Here is a 15999-nt window from a genome sequence, read left to right as displayed (position 1 = left end):
TACCAAGAATGGTCATGTTAGCCAACTAGATACCTTTATAAGAACTATAATTGCATTATTATCCTCCTTACCTAGTAAACTAGTTATAACTCTAGCTGAATAAAATAATTAATCAAAACATTTTTTTTCAAAGGAGGGTCATTTAAATATGGAGATTATTATTGGATAATTCATTTAATGACAGCCTATAGGCTAAGATGTTCCTTTATTAGGTAGCCTACATACACCTTATGGCTTTCTTACAAATAACAAATACTCTATAAAAGAAAACCCATTTAAAAAGTCATTTAGGTATTTTCAACAGTTTCTGAATCATCTGTAGGAAACAATGATTTAGTTGTATATAATTTGATATATGTGTCCACCATTAAATCCAGACCATTTTTTTAAATTAAAATTTATGCTAAGCAAAGTCAAGATATTTGACCTTTGGTTTGTCAAGGTATTCACCAAGTAAGCTTTGAGTCACTTTTTCCCATTTTCATAGTGCTCATTTTCAACCTTCATCTCAGGAAGAATATACAGGATCTTCAGTAAGATATACACATTAGGAAAAGTCTTGGTGTCAGCAGATGGAGGATTGCATGAATGGTGGTTGGAAGCTCTGTATCTTTCCCTCTGTGTTTCTATTTGATTCTCCGACAGGGAAAGTCAGCTGAGAGCATTTCAGGATTGGGCAGGTCATCTGTGTATTTTGACATGATGTTCCTCTGACAAGTTGAACTTGCGTGTTCCATGGCTGAGGGTACCGGAGACAAGCATTTAAGAGCTGTGAGATGCTGTTAGGAGAATACATCTTTAAGTTCCTGAATAATGTGCTCCATTTTTGGGATACTCAGGGTTTCTTTATAGTAACTCTCAGAGATAAGCAGAGATTCTAGGTCTCCTTGCTGAGTCCTATGAAATTTCTCAAGAAGTTTCATTTGAATATCAAGTTTAGTTGACAAATTAGTAGCTTCCTCAAATCAAAATTCATGATATACTTCAATATTTTTCATTACTTCATTGAGAGAACTCAGTACACGAGTCATACTACTGGCGGCAAAGAAGACATTAGAAGTTTGTCCCTGAAGATTTTCCCCAAAAACCCTTGTAAAAAATAAGACATTTTAAAGAACACAATGGTAACAATAAAATCAAAATCTGTCACTGCATTACAGAGTACAAATGCTCAGCCAAGTTTTCCATCTAATATTTGTGTCACTATTATACCAGCTATACATAAAACAAGTCCCTACCAGAGCTCCATTAAAATTTCAAAAGCATCATGCCTGCCTCTCCACTGAGAATGACAAATTTCCTTCAGTTCTTTACCCCTTTTTTCACTGTTCTGAAAAAGAACAATGTCAAGTTCTAAAGCTCCTGTGGTGACTGATGGAAAAAATGAACAAACTTCCTCAATTATTCCTGACGCAACTGATTGCCACTGATCATAGCCACTGATTTTGCCAATCGCATGTTTAAGGCATAGGATGAGCAGAGTATGTAGATAGTTTGGGGATATTTCTCTAAAAGTCTAGAAGCAACAACTGTCATTTTGAAAGAATATCCACTGGACACAGTGTAAGCCTGGCCAGACAGTACTCCATATTTAGTTCTCACTTCTCAGTTGTGTAGTGCAAAATTTCAGCCAGAATCTCTGCATCAGCTTCATAAGGCAGGAAGCCCACAAACCCCTCTCAGGTTATGAGATTCATTGACAAACCTCACAAAAACAGGTAAGTCCTCTTCCCCTGCTTCAGCTACCACATCACCAGTGACAACTGAAGACAAGTGTGAGTCTCTCACTTCCTGGGTTTCTTCCCAAAGACAGCTCTCGCGGATCTCTAGCATCTGTTTCTGCTGTGTTTTTGAACAGAACAGTGTGTTACTGGGTGTGGTCTCAAAGCACTTCCCCAGGACTCCTCACCAGAATCCATCTGGCACTCCAGCAGTGCTTTGCCATTGTCAGGAGCAGAGACCTTCCAGGACTTCGTCGATTTCATGCCCATCCAAAGGTTTATTTTGTTTTCCCATAAGAATCAAAATTTCAAACAGAGATTTCAAGTATTCTTTGTTTTCTTTCTCTTCAAGAATTAAAAATAGAATGTCTTCATCCTGCTCATTGGCCACCCCTTCTGGACTGAGTTCTGAGCATTGTTATTGTTTCTTTATGCTTTTGTTTCTGTTCAGAAGTTTCATCAATTTTTCTTTTTTTTTTTCATCAGTTTTTAAATTCACTGTTTCAGTGTCCTGATTTCATCTTCACTCAATTCTTTCTTTGTTTTCTGTGTCTACTATGTGAATTGTTCAAGTAACTGGTAAGATCCAATATTGTTGGTATTGCATTATCTCTAATGATGAGGACTCTCCCAGTGACTTCACAAGTATTGGATCTGCTACAATGAATTTGAGAAATAGAGTAACCCAATAGTTCTTTAGTTTTCTGATGACTCTGCAAAATGTATGGTTCTACAGATCAGAGGTCTTGAAGTATTCAGCATGTAATTGATAATGTTTATTTAGTTGATCAGGTTCTTGCACCTTCCATGTCTGCTCTCCTACAATTCTGCACCCACTTCTGGCATCTGGCCAGACCCCCAGGAACTAAAGAAGGCCAAATGGGGCCTCACATATAGCTGAATGATGAGCAGAAGTTCTGCATGGGGCAGAGGAGTGGCCCAGGCCTGCCAGCTTGGCAGGGCATCAATCAAAAGGTTTTAAGACTTCAGATTCCCAAGCCCAACAATAAATCTCCTGAATCAGTTTCTGGCATGGGGAGGCCTGGCACACTGCACATTTCAAAAAGACGTTACAATTCAATTAATGCTACCTAAAGTTGCTCAGAATTATAGATAAAAACTACTGTGTATACTTATGGAGGCAACCTCAGGAAGAGCTAAATACTGAATATTACTGACACAGAACTAAGTATTCCTGAAATAGAAGTAAACTCCCTGGTATGAGTCAAGAAGCAGAAGTATAGGGAAAGAGACTTAACTTTTCATTTTCTAGCTTTCTATATGGTTTGGATTTTTGTCACCATGTCTACATATTATATTTTACATAATTTTTTAAAAATCACCAAAATTAAAATTAAAGCTCACAAAATGATTCTGAAAAGGGAGACTAGGAAAAATTGTTCTAGGATGCAGTTTTAGAATGAATGGGTCAAAATAAACAACAAAAGTTTTACCTATGGCCAACTGTACAGTTAATTCACAAACATTCTCTTAGCATTGATACTTAGTAGTCATGACTAGCATGGCCAAACCAATTGTTAAATATCTAAATATTTGTCTCCCAATTGATAGACCTCTCAAATTTTAAGACCCAATCCAAAAATAGGCACCAGAAATGAACAGACATTTCTCAGACCAAGAAGTAAAAACAGCAAATAAACATATGAAAAAATGTTCAACATCACTGGTCATTCAAGAGATGCAAATGAAAACAATGCTGAGATTCCACCTCACCCCAGAAAGAATGGCTGCTATCAAGAAATCAACCAGTAACAAATGCTGGCGGGGCTGTGGGAAAAAAGGAACACTGCTCCACTGCTGGTGGGGCTGCAGACTGGTGCAACCACTGTGGAAATCAGTATGGAGATAACTCAAAGAACTAGGATTAGGGCCAGGGATTTAGCTCAGTGGTTCTGCTGCCTGCCTCGCAAGTGCAAGGTCCCAAGTTCGATCCCCGGTACCCAAAAAAACTAGGATTAGAGGTCCCATTTGACCCAGCTATCCCCCTGCTGGGTATCTTCCCAAAAGAATTAAAAGTATCATACCACAGCAATATAAGTGCTCCCATATTTATAGCAGCACAGTTTGTAATAGCTAAATCTTGGAAACAGCCCAAATGCCCATTAACTGATGATTGGATAAAGATGTGTTTCTTTTATAAAACGGAGTACTACTTAGCCATAATGAAAGATAAAGTAGAGACATTTACAGTTAAATAGAGGCACATTGAGGCCATACTCTTAAGTAAAATAAATAGGTCACACATGTGTAAATACCAAATAGTTGCTCTGGTGTGAGAAATTTAAAGTGTAAATGAGGATCAAAATATATAATAGATAATGTGAAATAGGAAGAAAAGGTGCAAAGGGGAAGGGGAAGGGGAAGTAGGTGGGGTAGTGGAAAGGAAAAAATATGAGAAAAAGAAAAATGGAAATAAAGTCTTTATAAATAGGGAGAGGTGAAAGGGTTGAAGGGAGGGCAGAGGAAGGGGGGAAAAATAAGAATGAAGAGAGATTATGTAAAGGTATAAGTTCCCCGTGATGAATGCCAACATACTGTATACCTAAAAATGTACCAATAAACTTAATGAATAATGTATATAATATCCTCTCCTCTGACTCCTAGGACACCCTGAATCTACCAAAAACTAAAAAATTAACATGATAGATAATGGGTTTAGCAAGGGATTTCCAATATATTCCAAAGAATAATAATATTAGAGACAATAATACAGACATTTTTGGTATTACTACTATTAATAATATTACAGATAGTGTTACCCCATTAAGAGAATCAAGAAGAGAGGCAAAAATTAATTGAAATAATATTATTAATTATTTATTTTAATTATTATCACCAATTAACTAATTAATTAAAGTGCTTTGAATCTTTTATATGAAATATCTTGGTAAGTAGAATGTCCTCTATAAAGATGTCTGTGCCCTAATCCCTAGAACTTGTGAAAAAGTTATATAGCAAAGGGGCTTTGCAGATGTGATTAACATAAGAAGAATATACTGGATTACCCATCAGCCACCTCTAATCACATGAACCTTCTCTGAGCAGAGTCAGAGAGACTAAAAATATGATAAGAACTTGACCCACCAGGGTGGGAGGGGCCGCAGGGGAATCCTGGAGAGGGAGTGTGGGCAACCCTGGGTGACAGTTGGCAAGAGAGAGGAGCTTCAGTTCCACCCGACAAGGAGCAGATAAGCCAACAAGCCAGCTGAGCCTATGCATGGCTTCTCAGAGCCTTCAAGAGGAACACAGCCCTATGGACAACTTGATTTTAGCCTAGTGAAATGTATGTCAAATTTCTGATCACAATAAACTGTGAGATAATAAACAGGTCTTATTTTCAACTGCTAAAATTTTAGCAACTTTTACAGAAGCAAGAGAAAATACAATAATGCAAAAATTCTGTAATTCTCATATGTCTAAATAATTTGGAACTTTAAAAATTGTCCATCATATGATAAATGAAAATAAATGGTCTGTAATATTTTTTGCCTTCTGCTTTGTTTAGAAAAACACATGGATTTTAAATACAACATAAAGTATTTACTGAGAGTGTATGGATCGGGGATAAAGAAACAGCCTGTAACTTGTGACGTCATACAAGCTATGCCAATGACTTTCGGTGCAGAATTGGAAGAGTGGGTTCATTTTTGTATGATAAAGGAAAGTGTTACTAACGCTCACCAAACGTGAGCCAGGACCAGCCTGTCCAGATGTAGCTCATGCCCTGCTAAGCGCGGGGCAGCTTTCAGTCCGTGTTTCCACGATTTACGGTTTGTGGATGCCGCAAACTGTACAGTAAACGTGGGGCTGGAGTTGAGGAGGGAGGGAAGGGTCCCAATCCAGACTTTTGGAGGTTCCCATATCTGCTCCTATTTACTTACTAACGTCTTCTCCCACAAACTCCTCGGTCTCCCGCGCTGGCTTCTCTTATCTCTAGCTAAGTGACACTGGAGACCTATTCTCAACATAGCAGCTGAAATTGTCTCGAGCAAAGATCGTTATTCGCTGCTCAGAACCTTGGAGTGTCTCTCCCTCACTCAGGAAGTCACAAGCCCTGAGCGGCCGGAGCAAGCTTCCCAGGCTCTCCGCTCAGCCCTTCCTTGCAGCGCTGCTCACTCACCTTGCTTCAGCCGTGGTGGGCCCGCACTGACCGGGACAGCTCGGCACTGACAGTTCCCTCCGCCGGAAGCGCACTCTGTCCACGCATCTGTTGCCCGTTCCCTTCCTCTACTCTTTGTCAAGTGCCAGCCTTCAAACGAGGCCTCTCTTGAGCACCCTGCATGAAGTCCCCAGAGCAGCTCCTACCCTTCTGTGAGCCCGCCTGGCTGCTCTTCCACATCTCCACTATTTTTCACAGCATTTATCATCTTTCAAATTGTACCTATTACTTGCTTTTATGTTTAAGGTAATTTCCCATTTTAATCCTTTAGCATGCAAGCCTTATGAGGACATTGATATATCGCTTGCCAATCTCTTTATAAAATATATAGTGAATCATCTTTTCCATGCCTACTTGATCATATAACTCATTTATGACATCATATTTATTAGCATCTCCTAAAACTTGCATTTCACAGTTTAGAAAATGTTCCATAAAATCATTTTTGGGTCTCTTTCATCTACACCATGTGTGATTTCGCCAGAGGTACTGTGCAGACTCCCATTGCCAGCTGTGGTGCAGTTGCTCAATGACTGACTCTGAACTTTCCAGGTGACACAGAAGCCACCAGGTAGCAATCTGAAGTGACAAAGCTTCATGATCTCATCCCCACACTTGGTTCCTGTGCACTATGCACTCTGCTTTGGAAACCTGCATCATCCCATTGGCTGTAGAGTTTTTTGATCTTTTTGAGACTTTTGAGATAATAACAAATTCTTATCATTTTAAAAATAAGGAAGCCTTGGTAGCAAAAGGATTATTCCCAAGGTCTCATTACTGAAATCCCACTAACCAAGCCCAGTCAATGTGGTCCTACATCTGGATGAACAAATATGCCAGCATATTCTATATCAGACTTCTTACTCACCTAGCCAGGATTTTCACTTGCTAAATTCTTACGTGGCATACCACAATCCTTTTCCAGTCCCTTCCTCCTGAAATATCTAAAAACCTTACCTTGCTTATGTCATTAATTGCATATTATTATCTACAATTAAACATGTTATTTATCTTGGAGTAATTTTAGCACCATTTGAAAAAAATAAATCTCAAATTTCTATAATACTTATTTTGATTAATATTATCCTTGCCACTATATCACTTCTTGAAGACATACAATTATTTCTTCAAAATTAAAAAAAAACAAAGAACTTCTGTAAGTCCTATTCTCTTCTTACCTTTTCTTTGGTTCCATTTTCAGCAAAGCTCCTTGAAAGAACTGGCATACTCTGTGCCTACTTGGTTCTGGCAGAATCTAAACACCTGTCTTGGGTAGCTCAGAAAGAGTAATTTCAATATTTATTTCTCAAGATTTAGACTTCTGATTAATGTACTAATTTTCTAAATATTTATAATAACTTAACTACGTGTTCTTAAGGTGACCTTCCTCAAGAAATATCTGAAAAGAATATCAGAGGAAAAGAGTAAGTGGAAAGAATAGTTTTTATTTTTTAGTACATTTATCCACTCATTTGTTTAATAACTGCCTGGAGTTTTATTTGCCTTTTAAGGGATCCTGGAACACAGAATGAACAAAGGACCTGTTCTCATGGATTGTACCATTTAGTGGAGAGGGACAGAAAGATAAATAGCAAGGGGATGTCAGTTAATGCTAAAAGCTATAATAAAGCTGAAACAAAATGATAAAATTGAAAAGTTTGAGGAGCTACTTAGATTAGGCAATCAAAAGAGGCTAAAGAAGAGGCCAGGATTTAGCTCAGTGGTGCCACCACCGGCCTTGAAAGCCCAAGGTCCAGAGTTTGATCCCTGGTACAAAAAGAAAAAAAAGGAAAGAAAAAAAGGCCAAAGAAGTATTTTTAATGTGAATTATCAACAGAGAGGAGGAGGATATCTCTCAAACAAGTGAGTAAGGAGCATCTTGGGAAAGAAAGTTCTTCCAGGGCCAGAGTAGGGTTCAAGACTTCAAGACCAGTGTGGCAGCAGCTGGTGAATGGGGCCAACCAGAGCACTCAGCAGAAGGTAGACTATGTCAGGTCTGGAGACTGAAGATGGAGCTCGATTTTATTCTTAGTGGAGTTAGAAGCCATCAAAGAGTTTTAATAGGTGAATAATATGGTTTTATGTCCTCCTTAAAAAAATATTGTGCTTGCTTCTGAGTGAGCCAGATAGTAAAAGGAAGGGAACAAGAGGAAGCATTAACCATCTGAGTATGTCTGGTGCATCTCAGAATATGCCATGAAGGAAGGTTTTGTCTCTGCCCAAGACTGCTGAATACACCTGTTTAGCTTTTCTTTGCAACAACAAAATACCTGAGGTGGGTTATTTATGAAGGAAAAGAAATTTATTTAGAGAACAATTTCAAGGCTGAAGGTCTTCCCAGCATGGCATATGTGTTGGCAAAGGCCCTGTATGAGAAGAGATCACCTCTCCATCCAGAAAGCAGGGAGCAGATGGGGCCTGGCTCCAGCTGTGGTAGCAATCCTCTAAGAGAACTAACCAGGGTCCCTCCGTTCCTCTTGAGGGCACAGGCCAAATGAACTAAGGACACAGCATTAAGCTTCACCTCTTAAAAGCTCCATCATCTTCCAGTACTAGGAACCTGGGGTCATGTTCCCAACAAGGGAACCTCTTAGGGCCAAACAATATCCAAACCATCACAATGTCTAATGAAGAACTTGACTCCACATATAAATAGATAATTTGAAATTGTCTTGCTTTTCCTAAACCATTAATAAGCTCATTTAAAAAATGATTTGTTTGTCATAAACATAATAATAAGTAGCGTTATTTCTAGAAAGAGAGGAAAGGATAAAATGGCCTTTTAGTTTTGTTTACAACTTTCCCTAGGTATGTTAATCACTGGCATCATCATTATAGGCCTCATCTCAAAGACTTAAAAATGCCTGTGGATTCATGGCACCATGGGTCTATAGTTTACAAAACTCCAGTTTAACTTCATAACATTTATATATGATCTACCAGGTGTGACTGAAAACTATAATGAATATCTAAATTTTTAAAAAATAGTTGTTACGAGAAAAGATACAATGTCTTTAATCCTCCTCAAAATCCTCCTTCTAATGTAGAACACACTATCCCATCCTGCTTGCCACTTTCTGAAGCAGTACTGGAAGTCCTTTTTCCTGAGAGGCTTTAGTTTGCTGTCATGAATGCCTCAATGTCCAGAATAGATTTAAAATATTTACCTTTCATGGTTATTTCAATTTTGGGGGAAAGGCCAGAAATCGCACAATGCCAGATGTGGTGAATAAGGTGGATGAGAACACACCGTTATGTTATTATGAGACTGGCTTTCTGTTGGAAGGACCTCAGCAGCAGAATCCACTGTAGTTTTTATCACATCTTGTAAAGATGGTTATGGAAGTGGACTTCCAGACCTCCAGAAAGTAGCAAGAATGATGAGATAACTAACTGTGTTGGAATTAAGGTTGAGTATTTTGAGGGGGATTGGCAATGTATTTTTTTACTATAATAAATTTTTAAAATTTAAATATTCACCATATGTTTTGATCACAGCACATATGCTGTTCTGCACCCTGGAAGGTTTTGAGGATACTGAAGCCAATCAGGCACAATCACTCTTCACACAAAAGTTCAGAACGCAGTGAGGAGGCAAGATGATAAAGCAATAACTGGAACAGATCATGCTTTAAGACGTATATGAGGAAATAAATAACTGGGGAAGGGGGAAAGATTGAGGAGTATTATGGAAAAAACAAAAACGAGAATATTTGTACACTGCCCAAAGCCTAAGTGGAGGTTTGGCAGCAAACAAGGGTGGAGTGAGTGGATTCTTCCCTGAAAGTGCTTGTCAAGCTAACCATGGGGACTTCCAAGCCCATGGCCAGCACTGTGGGCTTCATTGTGCTGAAAAGAATTAATCAAATCATGCAAAGCAGAGTCCAAGGTATGGCTTCACTGGTCTACAGAAATGACTTCCTTCACTTTAGAAAACAGCCCATATCTTACTGCCGTGCGAATATATTTCATACTCTTTCAGAGAAGCATTATCTGTGTCTCCCTATGTGGGGACTAGGCTGCACGTTAATCTGTCCCTGTAATGAATCTCTTCCCCTTATTAATATGGGATCCTGGTTTTAGCGCTGAGGGTGCATCTCCCTTCCTGAACACACCTTCGGTTCTTTCCAATACGCTGAAAATAAGTTTAGGCCCGCTGTGTGTGACCGGGAGCACGGATGCTCATCGCAACTCTCTTCTACCTGGATTCATTTCCACGGAGCCATTTATAGTTCTTGCCACTGCTATCATTGTCACAGGCAGAATTAATTCCTTTGAAAGGTTAAGGTTTTAAAGATTCAAAATGATTGCTGCCTATTTTAAGATAATCCTATTCATACCACATTCACACACGCACACGCATGCACACACCCCCCCCCCCAAAATATACTTCCTAAGTTTTGAGATTTACAAACATTGTCAGCTACTGAAGTTACCTTGGTATATGTTATTATTAGAATTTCCTGATCTCCAAGGACATTAAGATCATTTTGTGAGGTAATTCAAATTATTGATAACACAGACTGAACTTAATGTTCTGCTTAAGAATTTAACAAATGCATAAATAATGTCACATGGCAGTGAATCTGTGCATTTAAATCACCCTTTAATCAGTTTTGCTAAAAAAAAAAAAAAAGAATCCAAGACGGAGTTTCGCGTGTGGCGCGCCCTCTAGCGGTCAAAGGTGTTGACTGCATACAGAGCTGACCCTGGGGAAGGGTGGTCTCCATTTACCTGCTCCTCTGTCTCACCTTCAGGACACCACGAGGGAACCCAACTCTCCTCCTCCAGATGATCAGGACGCTGAGGAGTCGACAATGGCCTGAGCTCACCGTGGGGGAGCAGAGTGACCGGAAGACTCAGCCCGGTCGGGACTACACTTGACCGCAGACAAGAGGACTTTGGAGCAAGTGAACTGGCACAGCCGCAGGAAGGAAGCAGCATGCGCTGCCCAGGCCTTTTAACCGTGTTACCCTGTAGTCCTCAAAACCTCCCACAAACTATGCATATGGCCCTAGTATTGAAACAGAAACCTGAAGACAGAGAGTAAATGAATTTGTCCAAGTCACAGAGCAAAGACTGAAACCTTTAGGATCTAAACCCAAGCCCTGATTCCCAAACCTGCATTCTTCGCATCACAGACTGGCGGAGCTTTGGGTGGTATGGATTGTTAAGTGTTGCCTTTCACTCTTTCTCTTAAGTTGTTTTCCATATTGGGCCATTTTATAGCAACAGGAAGGGCACTTGAATGATATAGAAAATTCAGGAATACTTTCTTAAAATTATCCATTTGTGTTAGACAGAAAAATTTCTCTTTTCAAGATAGCCACACCCAACGCCCAGAATCTGTCAACATGAAACATTAAACACTAAGAGGAACTTTGCAGATGCGACAGAGTTAAAGCTCTTGAGAGAGGAGATTATTCTGGATTATCTAGATAGTTCCAGTATAATCACAAAGGCACTCTGTAACTCAAAATTAAACATAGACCTAGATGCAAAATCTAAAACTATGACGTGTCTAGAATCACGCATAGTATCAAACATTTTGACTTTGAATTATGCAAAAATTTCTTGTTATAACACCAAAATTATGATCCATAAAATCATATATTATTACATGCTGTACTTCAAAGTAACCCAAAATAATTGTGTTGAAAGATATCAAGCAAGGAGTAAATATAATATGCTTCCATTTGTATAAAATTCTAGAAAATATAAACTAACACAAGGTAATGAAAAGCAGACCACGGTGGTCTGGGGACCAAGAGAGGGGTGAGGAGGGAGAGGGAGAAAGAATAGTAAAGGAACTTGAATGCCCCTTATACATGAGGAGATAGTAGGAATCAAACAGATTTGTTCTCATGGAAAATCTGCTTTCACAGGAGTTACATTTTATGGGAAGAAGTCATAAATAGATAAATAACATAATTTCCAAAGGTGATCATTGTTATGAAATTATAAGAAAATAGAAATTTGATGTCATAGAGTAACTGGAGGAGGAATTGCATTCAGGCAAAACCCCAATCAAGTAGATCTGGAAGCAGAACAAAGACAAAATCCTGAAGAATGGAAAGGGCACAGGAAATCCAGAACAATGACCAGTATTTCCAGAGCAAAGAAAAGGCAAATGCAACACAGTGAGGCTGTGGTGATTACTAGTTTGCAGTATGATTCTGTGCTATTATATCCCAGCTGGTGTGTGATAAGATTCAAGGGAGGTAACTTGCTTTCCAGATAGGTAGGATGAGGTGAAATTAGGGAGGATGATTGTTGGTTATTACTCACAAAAAGACTAAATTTCTCCCATAGAGAGATGAGGACTTTGATTTGTTCTCTTCTGTGTGTCCAGCACTTTTTCATACTGGCATTTAATTAACACTGATTAAATGAACAGATTTGAAAATCACCTCTGAAGTGGATATTTTAATTTTATATCTCAATTTGAGGGCTCTATTTTTCATTTCATTTATTCAAGAATCTTGTATTGGTTCTTCTTTATCACATCCTGATGAGCACTGAAGATTGAAAAAAACAGTCGGGCTGTCTTATTTTCAGAGATTTTATTATTAGAGTTTATATCATAATAACAGCATTAAAACATTTGTACAATTACTACAGATAACATCAACATAAAAAGTTATACTGCTCTGGAGGAGGTGCTCATGTGACTTGCAAGATGAGGGCTCTTACAGTTCATCTTTTCTAATCAAGGACTGAAATGGACATCTGGGCCATTCCTGAATGGTTTCCCATAGTGCTGCCACTCCACAGTTCCCATCGTGCATCAGTGTTCACTTTCAGCTAGAGTTGAGCTGGCAGCTGTGTGAAGAGCTAGGAGTTTTTGTTTATTTTTCTTAATCAAAATCAATGCAGAAAGATGTGATGACTCCATTTTAAAATAGATTTGGAAACTCATAAATACTTTTTCCAAAATTTGGGTGCAACTGGTCTGACCACCCATATGGAGTGAAATTCACTTTAACTTTTGTCTATTTACAGAAGTCAGAGAATTAAGAACAAAACTATATTTATTGAAAATTAGCTCAGGTTCTAAGAAGGTTGCTTATGTGAACAGCATCTCAAGATAATGACATAATAGGATGATAAATGACAAAATCCATCAAACAAGCCAAAATAGTCTTAATGGGTATGCGGTCAAATGATACAAACTGTCTACTAGAAAATTTTGCAATATGGATCAAAATATGCATGCTGTTTTCTCTAGAAATTCTACTACTAAATCCTAAAAGCTTTCAAACTTAGAGGTCTGGGCACGTCCTACCGAGGTCGTGAGTCATGTGGAACATACCAAATCAGCCTGCGCCCCAGCAGCAATCAACTGGACACCACCCCCACCCCCCCACCCTCCGCTCCTCTGTACAGCCACCTGGTCCCACACTACAAAGACGCAGAGGACACCGAACCACCACACCATGGTACTGAGTCCCGCTGCTCCCGACCCAGAGCTAGGGGCTTCTGAGCCACCGTCCCACTGCTCCTGGTCCAGAGGAAGGGGCTTCCTGGCCACCATCCCTCCCGCTGCTCCCAGCTCAGAGGAAAGGGCTTTTGGGCCACCATCCCTACTGCTGCTCCCAGCCTGTCACACCTCTCCCAGCTCAGAGGAGGTAATCCATGCAGGTGCCAAAAACCCCCCCACCAGTCGAAATGAGGAAACACAAAAATAAGTCTCAAAACCAGACTTCCAGATCACCTACAGCAACCCCAAAGGGAAATGAGATGGAACACTCTGATACTCAAACACCTGGACCCACTGAACTGGCAACAAAACGGGATCTGGAAAAAATGAAATCAGAAATAATTTATCAGATAACAGGAGAAATTGTGCTCCTAGTGCAAGACATGATTAATAAATCTAGAGGGGAGCTCAGGAACATGATGGAATCCCAACATAGGAAACAAATGGAATCCATAAATCAGATGCAAATAGATTTCAAGGACATGAAAAACTCCATCGAAAGTCTACACAGCAGAATGAGCCAATGTGAGGACAGAATTTCAGATATAGAAGATAAGATTGTGATTAGTGACCAAGAAAAGAAAAATTGCTTCAAAATTATAAGGGAACATGAGAAATCAATCCAGCAGCTGCTAGATAATGCAAAGAAGAATAACATAAGACTGATTGGAGTCAATGAAGAAACAGGAGAGAGTACAGATGACATAAAAAAAACTCTTTGCGGAAGTGATGGCAGAAAACTTCCCAGGCAGGGGAAAAGAACTTGACATACAGATGAGTGAGGCATATAGGACTCCAAATAGCCTTGATTAAAAAAATCTACACATAGGCGTATAATTGCAAACATTCCAGAAACTCAACAGAAGAACAAAGTTCTACAAGCAGTTAGAGAAAAGAAAGAAATCACATACAAAGGAAAGCCCATCAGAATCACAGAAGACTTCTCAACACAAACCATCAAGGCAAGAAGAGCTTGGAGTGACATATTCCAAGCCCTAAAAGAAAACAGCCTCCAACTCAGATAGATGTACCCTCCAAAACTATCTTTCAAAATTGATGGAGAAATAAGATACTTTCATGACAAAGAGCACCTTAGGAACTTTGTGAATACCAAACCAGCACTCCAAAAAATTTTACACAACACCCTAGGAACAGACATTGAGGATCACAACCCCAGGAAGCAAAGCAGAATGAACCCATCTGGCATGACAAGAAATTAAATGTAAAGTGGGAGAACCCAACAAAAAGAAAAAGTCATGGCAATGACAAGTCAATATGTTTCAGTTATAGCCATCAACATTAATGGTCTCAATTCACCAATCAGAAGAAATAGACTGGCAGAATGGGTCAGGAAGCAAAATCCAACAATGTACTACATACAAGAAACACACTTAATTAAAAAGGAAACTCATAGACTGAAAGTTAAAGGATGGAAAACAATACTCCACGCGACAGGAACCCGAAAAAAAGCAGGAGTAGCTATCCTCTTGGCAGATCAAGTAGATTTCAAACCAACACTGATTAAGAGAGATGAAGAAGGACACTACATCCTTGTAAAGGGAACAATCCAAGAGAAAGAGATGACAATCATAAATATCTATACACCAAACACTAGTGCGCCCAACTATATAAAACAAATACTAACAGATATGAAAAAGTCATATATGTATTAATGCAATTGTAGTGGGGGACCTCAACACCCCACTGTCACAAATAGATCAACTAGACAAAAAATAAGTAATGAAATACTAGAACTCAATCGAACTCTTGAACAAATGAACTTAACAGATGTTTACAGAGTCTTCCACCCCACAAAATCTGAATACACATTCTTCTCAGCTGCACATGGGTCATTCTCCAAAATAGACCACATACTCACACATAGAACATGTTTAAGTAAGTGCAAAGGAATTGAAGTTATCCCCTGTATATTATCAGACCATAGTGCAATGAAATTGGAGATCCATAGCAAAAGAAACTCAAACAAATTTCATAAACATGTGGAAATTGAACAACACACTTCTGAATAACCAATGGGTCATAGAGGAAATTAAAGAAGAAATCAGACAGTTCCTTCAATTAAATGACAATGACAATACAACATATTGGAATCTATGGGACACAATGAAAGCAGTCTTACAAGGGAAATTCATAGCAGTGAATACGCATATTAGGAAAACAAAATGAGCCCAATTAAACAACCTGATGCTGAACCTCAAGCTTCTAGAAAAAGAAGAGCAGGACAACCCCGAGCTCATACAAGGGAGGAAATTATAAAGATCAGAGGAGAAATCAATGCAATGGACTAAGAGAACGATACAAAAAAATCAATGAAGCCTAGAGTTGGTTCTTCGAAAGAATCAACAAAATTGATAAACCCTTTGCCAACCTTGTCAGAAAAAGAAAAGAAAAGGCCCAAATCCATGCAGTTAGGAATGAAAAGGGTGAAATTACAACAGATTCAGCAGAAATCCAGATGATCATCAATACCTACTTCCAGAATCTATACACCAATAAGATGGAAAACACAGAAGAAATGGACAGATTCCTAGATACATATGAGTTATCAAAGTTGAACGAAGAAGACCTAAAAATTCTAACCAACCCAATATAAACCA

General features: G+C 38.9%; 1 pseudogene; it reads right to left on the bottom strand.

The window, feature by feature from the left end:
• Window positions 1-206: 206 nt before the first annotated feature.
• Window positions 207-2517, bottom strand: LOC147824052 (52 kDa repressor of the inhibitor of the protein kinase pseudogene; annotated as a pseudogene).
• Window positions 2518-15999: the final 13482 nt, after the last annotated feature.

The sequence above is a fragment of the Heterocephalus glaber genome, unplaced genomic scaffold (genome assembly GCF_053883595.1).
Source record: "Heterocephalus glaber isolate CG9 unplaced genomic scaffold, H.glaber_assembly_v1.0 deba00001556, whole genome shotgun sequence".
Classification (NCBI taxonomy): domain Eukaryota; kingdom Metazoa; phylum Chordata; class Mammalia; order Rodentia; family Bathyergidae; genus Heterocephalus; species Heterocephalus glaber.
The sequence above is the reverse complement of the archived record's forward strand: the minus strand, read 5'-3'. Positions and strand labels throughout refer to the sequence as shown.